This window comes from Dendropsophus ebraccatus, chromosome 8 (assembly GCF_027789765.1).
Source record: "Dendropsophus ebraccatus isolate aDenEbr1 chromosome 8, aDenEbr1.pat, whole genome shotgun sequence".
Classification (NCBI taxonomy): domain Eukaryota; kingdom Metazoa; phylum Chordata; class Amphibia; order Anura; family Hylidae; genus Dendropsophus; species Dendropsophus ebraccatus.
In genome coordinates, this window is record NC_091461.1 from 73,640,636 (window position 1) to 73,650,189 (window position 9,554).

The 9,554-nt window shown below is 40.5% G+C and overlaps 1 long non-coding RNA gene across 1 annotated transcript; it reads left to right on the plus strand.

Annotated features, from left to right (window-relative positions):
- Positions 1-6,943: 6,943 nt before the first annotated feature.
- On the plus strand, positions 6,944-8,911 carry LOC138798655 (uncharacterized). Its single transcript, XR_011364127.1, has 3 exons — positions 6,944-7,053; positions 7,601-7,669; positions 8,644-8,911. It is a non-coding gene; the product is annotated as an uncharacterized lncRNA (long non-coding RNA).
- Positions 8,912-9,554: the final 643 nt, after the last annotated feature.

Here is a 9,554-nt window from a genome sequence, read left to right on the forward strand (position 1 = left end):
GAGAATACTCTTTTTACTCTCACTCCCAAACGGCCTGGTCAAGAATAGACTACTGTTTAGTGTCACCGGACTCTCTTGGCAGAGTAGAAGACTCTGAAATTCATGATATAGTAATTTCGGATCACTCCCCTGTTAGTTTACAATTAAGAGATATTTTTCAGAAGAGATCCGATATTATTTGGAGATTTCCTTCTCATTTAGCTAGTGATGAATCATTTATTAAACTATTAAAAAAATGGTGGTCAGACTTTTATTTTAACAATGCTCAACATACACAATCCCCAATCCTTTTCTGGGAGACTGCAAAAGCATTTCTAAGGGGCCAAATCATTTCTTATGTGGCTGCCCAGAAACGTGAAGCACGTAAAAACTATCTTCAACTATACCAATATCTGCCCTATACATGCACTCTTTTCCTGTCTTCTCCTACAGATGACAATAAATCTAAATGGACAGCAGCTAGACAAGCTTTTAAAATTGCACAGGAAAAACTCAATGCTATATATAGAGATCAATGCATATCCCGTTTATTCCGCTACTGTAATAAATCAGGGGAAATGTTAACTAACCTTGCTAAAGGACGTAGACCTACTACACATATCCCTGCTCTCAGAGATACAGCAGGTAATATACAAAAAGATCCTAAAGTCATATCAAAACTTCGACAACAATTTTACCACTCACTATATTACAAAGATAGGCTTGATCTAGCTGCTGGTAAGAACTTTCTAGAGTCATTAAGTCTACCTTCTCTTGATACCCCTTCTCTTGATTCTCTCAACGCCCCAGTCACATTGGAGGAAATTACTGTCACTATCTCTACACTTAAAAATAACAAAGCTCCAGGCCCTGACGGCTATAGTGCGGAATTTTATAAACCTATGTCTTCTGTCATCTCCCCCACCCTTCTTTCTACTTTCCAAACTATCCTGACTGACCATCACATGCTCCCCTCGGGAGAAACTGCATATATCAAAATACTACATAAACAGGGGAAGGATCCGACATCTCCTAATTCTTACAGGCCAATCTCTTTAATAATAAATAAATTTAGACTTAAAATTGTTGGCAAAGATTATGACCAATAGATTGGCAGACATCCTACCCTCACTAATAGGCAGCCATCAAGTTGGCTTTATAAAAGGACGTTCTGGTGTCACTAATATACGAACGGTACTAGCAGCCCTGTCTGGTGTCCAATCTGGGGGTCGTTCCAGCCACTCTCCAGGTCTGTTGGCAATTGACGTCAAAAAGGCTTTTGATAACATCAGCTGGGAGTGGCTGGACATGACCTTAACAAAATTTGGTATCACAGGTCAATTTAAAGATTTTATTTCCACAATATACACATCTCTGAAAGCTAGAATTCATACCCCGGGTTTCCTTTCAGATAGCTTTCCCTTACAAAAAGGTACCAGACAGGGTTGCCCCCTATCCCCTCTATTGTTCGATTTGGCGATGGAGCCTCTTGCTAGATATCTTATCTCTTCGGACTTTTTCTCAGGCATACGGTTTGGTTTCCAAGTCATTAAAGTTACATGCTTTGCTGATGATACTTTAATATATTTAGATAACCTAGATCAACATGTTCCGGCAGTATTAGATGCCTTAAAAGTTTTTGGTTCCTTCTCTGGGTATAGAATCAATATACATAAAAGTCAACTTCTTTACCTAACTCCACATAAGAGGTCTACTTCGGGTCCTGTGGGGGTCTCCATCGCTAAATCCTATATTACTTATCTTGGAATCCAGATTGGCAGAACTCCCTCCCTCCCTTATGTGTTTTGGAAAACTGTTATATCCAATGCAAACAATACCCCTTTTACTCAAACATTCTGATGTTTCCTTACTCCAATCATATTTCACTAAATTTATTTGGCAATCAAAGAGACCTCGTATTGCCTATTCCACTCTCTGTCTCCCTACTTCTAAAGGTGGCACTCAACTCCCAGATATTAGATTATATAAGTTAGCCGCTATCTTTCGCCATGCTAAAGATTGGATTCTGGACACGTCATATTTCTCCAATATATTAATTGATAAAGCTTTAGCAGCACTTTGGCCTTTACCCACCCTGCTACATGCTAAATTACCAGAACTCCCCCCAAAAATGAAGAAAAGTGTTATCTTTAGAGACACCATTGCCACATGGAAGGTGATACGAAAATTATATGGTTTACCCTTTTGCCTATCGAAAAGATTTCCTCTGTGGCATTCACCACTTTACCCACCTGACTCAGACAAATTGGACTACTCAGAGTGGCAGAGTGCACATGTTTCTTCTGTTGGGGATCTGCTGGATACTAATTCCAGCACTTTCTTATCATGGGATATCGTCAGAACACGATTTAAATTGTCTTCTTTTCATTTACCTCAATACGATTCTATAATTGAATTTCTTACTTCCAGAGTACAGGACATAGCAGAAGCAGAAAGTGATATGGAATTTGATAATCTATTCCCAACGCCACCGGTACATAATTCTTTATCACATACATATGGAAAACTTAGATCACGCTCTCAAAAGAATTTATCTAGACAATTTTTTTATTTTTTTTTAGAGGATCTGACCCAACAAATATTGAGAGGATCTCAACTAATGCATTCTGCCACTTCTAATGGGGTTCTATGTGAAATACATTTCCGCTTTATACAGAAGGCTATATATGCCTTTAATATTCCTTTTTTAAACTCCCACACTGCTCACATAAACAGTTGCCCGAAATGTTCACTTCCTAAAGCAGACTTGTTTCATTGTGCCTGGGCAGGAATGCAGGAGTGCAGGAATTTTGGGACTCTGTGCGGTTCTATCTTTTGTCCACTTGGGGCCATGCCATACCACTTCTCCCTCTTAGTTATCTTTTTCATTTTATTGAAATAGACTCTAGTACTCCCTCTCCTAAATTACTTACTTCTAAAGGAAATCATTTAAAGAGGACCTGTCACCCCCGGTGACGGGGTGACAGGCTCCTGACTGCCCGTTAGAGCCCCCTATACTCACGTGATCCCGCCGGGTCCCGCTTCTGGAGGTGGTCGGGTCACGGAGATATCGGTGCCCGAAGCCTGGCGCGCACGCTCCAACACTCATAGAGAATGACAGGTGAGTCCAGCGCTCCGTCATTCTCTATGAGCGTTGGACTCATCTGAGGAGCGTGTGCGCCGGGCTGCAGCGGCTGAGATTTCTGTGACCCGACCATCTCCAGAAGCGGGACCCGGCGGGATTAGGTGAGTATAGGGTGCTCTAACGGGGGGTCGGGAGCCTTTCACCCCGGCACGGGGGGTGACAGATTCCCTTTAACTCTATTAGTTTCCCTGAAATGTTTATTAAGACACTGGATACTCTACCAGACATTTCTGAGGTAATCTCCGCTCTGAAGGAGATCTTTCATTGGGAACTTTTGGATGTATTGCGCACCAAAGAAAAATCAACAAAAACATTTATGTCCAAATGGACACAATTTCTAATCCATGATTTTACTATAGAAGAGAGAGACTCTGTCATTAATCAATTTAAGGACACTGATTGGTATTGCATGGCCGCCTAAAGGGAACTCTGTGAGCACTCCAAACTTCTTAAGCTTTTCCCTTTCTCTGTTAAAGACAATTCTTTCTATTATGCATATATACATTTAGGGTATACATCTGTTGTGATCTTGTTTCTTTACTCAGACTTCTAGAGTTATGTTCACAGATGTAAATGCAGTCATTTAATTAGTTTGGGTAAATGGTTTGTGGCAACTGTAGTTATATACAACATTATAGAACAGTGCAATATAGCTCTACTAGTCAGAGTCTGTCAGGGATCGGATAGGTAGGAGACAGTACAAGACAGTGAGCCCTAGTAGCTAGAATCCACCTTCTGTCTCTACCTACTTGCCACAACAGCCCTAAACGGCCGTGGACAACCACGGTGGCAGTCCTTCCTCTGGATAAGTGAGACACAGAACAAGACAGACAAACAAACGCAACAAGAGAATAGTCGACAAGCCGGGTCAGAAACAAACGATTGGCACAGTACAAAGTCGGAGGCAAACGGATGGTCAGAGGACGAAGCAAGAGGTCAGGTAACAGGTAAACAATAGCAAGGAATTAGGATGGGGATTGCAGGAATACAGGGGAAGCTGGGACCAGGGTATGAAGCCTAAATAACCCGAAGGAAATTGAGCATCAAGCTGCTTTTTATCCAGGATCAGAGACTAGGTCTAGCAGCTGATTGGACCAGCCCTGATCCCAGTACCAAGTTCAGCTGAACAGACCTAGCAGTGCAGTAACCCCTACACTGCCAGAAGTCTGACAGGCAAGACAGGTGTGGCTAGAGAAGTTAAACACAATTCAGACAAAACACAGACAAAAACTCAGTGCTTCCTCGGCCGCCCGGCACGGAGAAGCGCAAAGTCACATTCCTAACACTACTTCACTGTAAATGCATATACTGCCCTAATATACATTTAGCTGTGTCCAAGGAATAAGGTATATAGCCCTATTGGATTCTAACTGCTGATTTGATAAGTGATAAGCTTTGGAGAAAACTGCATGGTTCTCCAAAAACATCTCTAACTGGTCTGACAATTCACTAGCAACTTTGAGACTTGAGTGGGAATCATTGCCTAGTCTCTTACGGACAATTTATTTTTTCATTTAAAATAGCAAGTTGCCTTCAGTGTACCTGTGTATTTTGTGCCCTCATAGTATGGCCTCCTGTTTTGTGTCATATTTCTCACCTTTTCCAGGTTATACCTTATTAGAATTTGCTGGTATTAGTAAATGATTTGCTGGTATTAGTAAATAATGTGTAATAATTTGATTATAATTAGAGATGTTGGGCATTAAATTAGATTTGTAGGGATTTTCTGCAGCAGATTTCATTTAAATAACTGAACACAGCATCAAATCTGCTGCAGATCTGCTGCAGATCCTGTAGGTGTGAACGCACCCTAAAGGGGTTATCCAGTGCTACAAAAACATGGCCACATTTCCTCCTCTCTTGTCTCCAGATTGGGTGGGGTTTCAAACTCAGTTCCATTGAAGTAAATGGAGCTTAATTGCAAACCACACCTGAACTGGAGACAAGAGAGGGGGGAAAGTATCCATGTTTTTGTAACTTTGGATAACCCCTTTACCGCAGCCCAGTCTTGTTAAGTAAAGGCCATTCAAAAATTTAGGGGAGATTCACAAGGAGTGGGCTGCTAATGGAGTCAGTGCTTTAAGAGCCACCACACACAAATGTATCCAGGACATGGGCTACAAGTGTCGTAATGCATCTGTCAAGCCACTCATGACCAAAAGACAACACCAGGAGTGTCTTACCTGGACTCATAAGAAAAAGAACTGGACTGTTGCTTAGTAGTCAAAGGTGTTTTTAGATTAAAGAAAATTTTGCATTTTTCAAGGTCCCAGAGCCTGGAGGAAGAGTGGAGAGGGACACAATCCAAGCTGCTTGAGGTCTAGTGTAAAGTTTCCACAAACAGTGATGGTTTCGGGAGCCATGTCACCTGCTGGGGTAGGTCTACTATCAAGACCAAAGTCAGCACAGCTGACTACCAGGAAATATTAGAAAACTTCCTGCTTCCCTCTGCTGAGGAACCTTTTGCAGATAGAATGTTGAATTTCCATCAGGACTTGGCACCTACCAACACTTCCAAAAGTACCAATACCTCTTTTAATAACCACAGTATCACCATGATTGACCAGTAAACTTGCCTGATCTTAACCCTATAGAGAATCTATGGGTTATTGTCAAGAGAAAGATGAGATACACCAACAAATATATTCCTATGGGTAACAAATATAAACGGTTAAAATCAAATCCCACATGGCTTACAACCGAGGTTAGAGGGGCTATAAATGAGAAAAAAGGGGCATTCAAAAAATATAAATCAGAGGGGTCAGCTGTAGCATTTAAACATTACAAAGAAGTCAACAAAACCTGTAAAAATTTAATAAAAGCAGCAAAAATTATATATATATATATATATAATTATAAAAGAAACCCCCAAAAATTCTTCAAATATATTAATGCAAAAAAAACAAGGTCAGAGCATGTAGGACCCCTAAATAATGGCGACGGGGAATTAATAACTGGGGAGCAGGAGAAAGCTGAGTTACTTAATGGCTTCTTCAGTTCTGTATATACAAAAGAAGAGGATGGAGCTGTTGTGGGTGGGGCCAGTACTGAGGTGGGTGGGGCCAGTGCTGCTAACACATGTAATGTACTGAACTGGTTTACTATAGATATGGTCCAAGATAAATTAAACAAACTCAATGTAACCAAAGCTCCAGGGCCTGATGGATTGCACCCCAGAGTTCTTAGGGAACTCAGTTCTGTAATTTCTCTACCCTTGTATGAAACATTCTGTGATTCTTTGCTTACTGGTATTGTGCCGAGGGACTGGAGTAAGGCAAATTTGGAAAATTTAATGTGTAACTGCTGAATGGCTGATGATGCATGACAGCACTTATTGGCTAATGAGGAGCGAGGATAGTCAGGAGCCTCACACACATTTAACCCCATAGACCTTCACACTACGGAATTCGCTACAAGCGTAAAACTTACAAGCGTGAAATCCTCTGTGGATCCGGTATGTGTGAAGCTACCCTTAAAGGGTCAGGGGGGCTCACTCATGCTCAGGGCCCACAGGAGATTCTGTCATTTCCTAGTGGGCCAGTCCAAGCCTGTTTCTTAATGCTTGCAGTATCTGTAATCTTTTCTTGTATTGGCAAAATAAATAGCCAATGCCAGAATTGCCAATGTTTGATCACTTGACTTCCCAGAAAATATTAAAATAAATTAAAAAAGTCTAAGCATGTGAATTCTTGAGAGCATTCAAGGTATGTAAATTATGGAAATTAACCTGTACTTAGACTGACAATTAACATTCCAATTGGCTTATTTTGGTATCTGCTATGCTGCTCAATAATGACAGTAGATTTGTATATATAGCACCACAGTAACACGCTGCAGTATCCATCTGTTGTGATCTTGTTTTTTCCCTCAGACTTCTACCACATCCACAGAGACAAACATGTCAGCAAAAAAGGGACAGTGCAAAGACCGTAAGTACCTTCTTAATAGTATTTTGTATCTTTATTTGAACACAAAGGCATTGAAATTTCATTAATTGGCAATAAGTTATGTTCACAAATGTAAATGCAGATTGGGGCTAAAAGCCTAATTTAACTGGTTTGGGTAAATTGTTTGTGGTAATAAAACATCATGCAGCAGCATGGTATAAGTCTACTTCACTGTATTTACATGTACTGCCTTATGGCACTATTGATGAGTGTGGGAAGCAAGCTATGGGCAAACTCCTTCATGACTTACCAGAGACGTCTCTAACTGGTCTGCCAGTTTACTAGTAACTTTAAGCCATAAGTAGGAATCATTGCCTAGTCTCTTATGCCCAAGTGATTCTTTCATTTTGTCTCATATTTGGCAACTTTCAAAACATATGTGCAGTAGTTTACAATTAAATTATTGATTATAAAGAGAGCTTACAATTAAATTATTATTTCAATCTATGACTTTAAAGTTTAAGTCTAATGTGATGATTGTAATTCTTTGTTGACATTGTCTGATATAATCATACCTTCCTCTTTTCAGCATGTGCCCCACTTTGCCAGGACCAAGCACCCAAATGCTGCCCAGATCCATGTGCACCTCCTTGCCAAGGTATAAATAAAATTGGTTTCTTAGGTCTTATTGTCTTTCTTATAATCTCACTTGAAATAGCTTTTGATATTGATTTGATGCAAACATAGATATGAGAATCTAGTTGAACGCAATGCAATGGATACAGTAGTGGGGTGCGGTGACCTCAGTGCTGGTTCCTTATTTTGTCTGCTTACAGTGGGAATAGTACCTTGTCTACTCAGAGGCACAGTGTACATAGATACCATGACATCGGGGCCCTATTACTGGAGAGAGCCAAAAGGCGTCTAAGCTTTAAGATAACGCCCTTATTACAATTTGCATATGTTAGATGTTCCACATTTTTCACTGGCAATACGGTGGTGAGGGGGACCAATACAGTCTACGTAGTCTTTAGGATGGATAACAAAAGAGGTGCATACAGCATCTATAGATGTAGATGTAGTATTCTTCATGTAGGTACTCCCCCCTGGTAGTTTGCAACCTCTTCCTCAGTAGATATCATCCCCAATGTTTGGCAAATCTCTCATTAGTTAGCACCCCTCATGTTTGGCATATATCTAGTTAGTTAGGGCCTCCCATCTTAGACATATCTCCGCATAAAACAAAAAGAATTAAATACTCACCTGACTTGCACCTCTTTCCTCTGGTGTGTTCTCCTCCCTGCTCTGTAAGCACATGAGTGCTGGGGGAGGGAGTGACCTCTTGTGACCAGACACAGAAGGCTACCTGAGGCTACAAGAGAGATTGGCACAGTGGGGAGCCAATAGCTCCTTACTGTGTCAATCTTTGACAACCGCAGCTCAGAGATCCCAGGCTCAGCATGTAGCTGGTGACAGTGAGTGAGGGTTCCCTTTAAGCTGCGTGGTCACAACACTTAAAGGGAACACTGGTAATTGGTTTTATATATGCTACTGTTCGCAGAAAATACTAGCATTAGTTGCTATCAATCTATAAAACCTTGTTTTAATCTGTTTTTTAACATTTATTTTTAGATCCATGTGCTGTCGTGCAGGATCCCTGCTGTAAGCAGCAAGGTATTCCTGGGAAAGGCTATGCTGGCCAAGGAGGATATGGTGGAGGATATGGTGGAGCGTTCGGTGGCAAGAAGTGAAGAAACCTTTCTGTACCATTAAAACCTCAGAATTAATTAATGGAAATAACTACTCATTCCAGTATTTTATGCTATCTATATAAATGTGAAATGCATAACATATCCTGAAAAGGTTCTGTTTCACTTAATAAATTCATTCTCCTAAGTTATTTAAGTGTATGTGTGAGTATTCAAATTCTAGTCACTTCACTGCCTTAGTATTTTCCGCTCTTAATGGCCAGAAACAGCAGGACAATTTTTACCATTAAGTTTGCTAGCTGTAACGTCCTATGACCCAGCAATCATTTCCAACACAATCTCTTATAATGTACTTAAGTATATCCTGAGTGTTGTCTGCAAATGTCAAGGCAAAGATTTATTTGAAAAACCGTATTGTAATAAACTCAGAGAACCTGTCAATTAGGATACATAGAGTGCCATTCACCACTCATATATGACAAGTTATTTACTTTCAGCCACCAGATGATAAATTAACTATTTTTTCTTCAACCCTTCAAGATGCACCTTTTGTATGGAAATATAACGATGAATTTAAATGGGAACTCCAGGTAGAGGTTAAAAAAAATCAAACTTCTGAAGAAGCATAACACATTACTTACCTATCTATCCCAGTTTTGAAACTACCAAAAATCCATTTGTTTTGGGGTTTTCTGTTCTGTATTGTGTTTCTGCACTTCCTGGTTGAGCAGTTCCCAGAATGCAGTACTGGTTCCAGAATGCAATGCTTTCCCTCAGCTGTTCATCACAGTCCACAGTCCTTGCAGTAGCTGCTTCTGGCCGGTCAGAGATGGT